This window comes from Octopus bimaculoides, chromosome 1 (genome assembly GCF_001194135.2).
Source record: "Octopus bimaculoides isolate UCB-OBI-ISO-001 chromosome 1, ASM119413v2, whole genome shotgun sequence".
NCBI classification, from domain to species: Eukaryota; Metazoa; Mollusca; class Cephalopoda; order Octopoda; family Octopodidae; genus Octopus; species Octopus bimaculoides.
This window is the reverse complement of record NC_068981.1, coordinates 74,561,732-74,562,732: the sequence shown is the minus strand read 5'-3', so window position 1 is coordinate 74,562,732 and position 1,001 is coordinate 74,561,732. Positions and strand designations below refer to the sequence as shown.

At 35.0% G+C, this 1,001-nt stretch overlaps 1 protein-coding gene across 1 annotated transcript in view; it reads right to left on the bottom strand.

Annotated features, from left to right (window-relative positions):
* Window positions 1-1,001, bottom strand: part of LOC106882600 (laminin subunit gamma-1) — a 193,927-nt gene that overhangs the window by 133,072 nt on the left and 59,854 nt on the right. The gene's annotated exons all lie outside the window — the stretch shown is intronic.

The window sequence follows — 1,001 nt, the reverse complement described above, 5'->3', positions numbered from 1 at the left end:
GCTGATGTTAAACGATGATGATGATGATATATATATATATATGAGGACTGCAACTTACTTCTAAAACAAAAGTATAGAAGAACTACATCTCCCTAGACAGTGATGATGGTAAAAAAAATCATCAGCATTTCACTGGTATCTCTTCAAATTATCATTATTTTACTGATCAGACATATTGGTATTGTGCGTAATTAAGGACTGAAATTTTGGCGGGAATAAGTTAAGATTACATCAACTCCACTGCTTCACTATTACTTATTTCATCAACCGTGAAAGGATAAAAGGCTAAGTTGGCCTCGGTGGAATTTGAACTCTGAATGTAAAGGCTGATGAAATTGCTATTCAGCATTTTGTCCGGCACACTATCGATTCTGTCTCTCAGTCTTTTCTTCACATGATGGTTGTAAACGAGTGTTACCATCATACAAGCTGTGTCCTTCATTTCGAATCTTCCAGGGAAATGTGTCTAAACATGAGGTAATATCACCTTACTTGGAATCAGGTGAAGGGTGGCAACAGGAAGGGTATCCAGTGATTGAAAATCTACATTAAATTCCATCAGACCCATCTGGACATAGTACAGAGGGACATTAATAAACGATGACATTGATAATAGCAGCCATATATATCATCATCATCATCGATTAACGTCTGTCAGTCTCTTTTGCCAAACTGCTAAGTTACGGGGATGTAAACACACCAGCACTGGTTGACAAGCAGTGATGGAGGAACAAATACAGACATACAAAGATATATACACAGACACACACTCACATATATATATATATATATATATATAATAATTTTCTCAGAGGATGTAGCAACCGTTACCAATATAGCATAAGAACTTACCTTAGGAGATCATTAACTAGATTCCTTAAGGGTCGTTCTCACAGTTTATATTTATATTATAAAGTTTTTAAACTTTTAAATTTTCATATTCAAAAGAGACAGAGACTTCAAATTCGATAAATCGATATATCGGATTTGAAGTCTCTGTC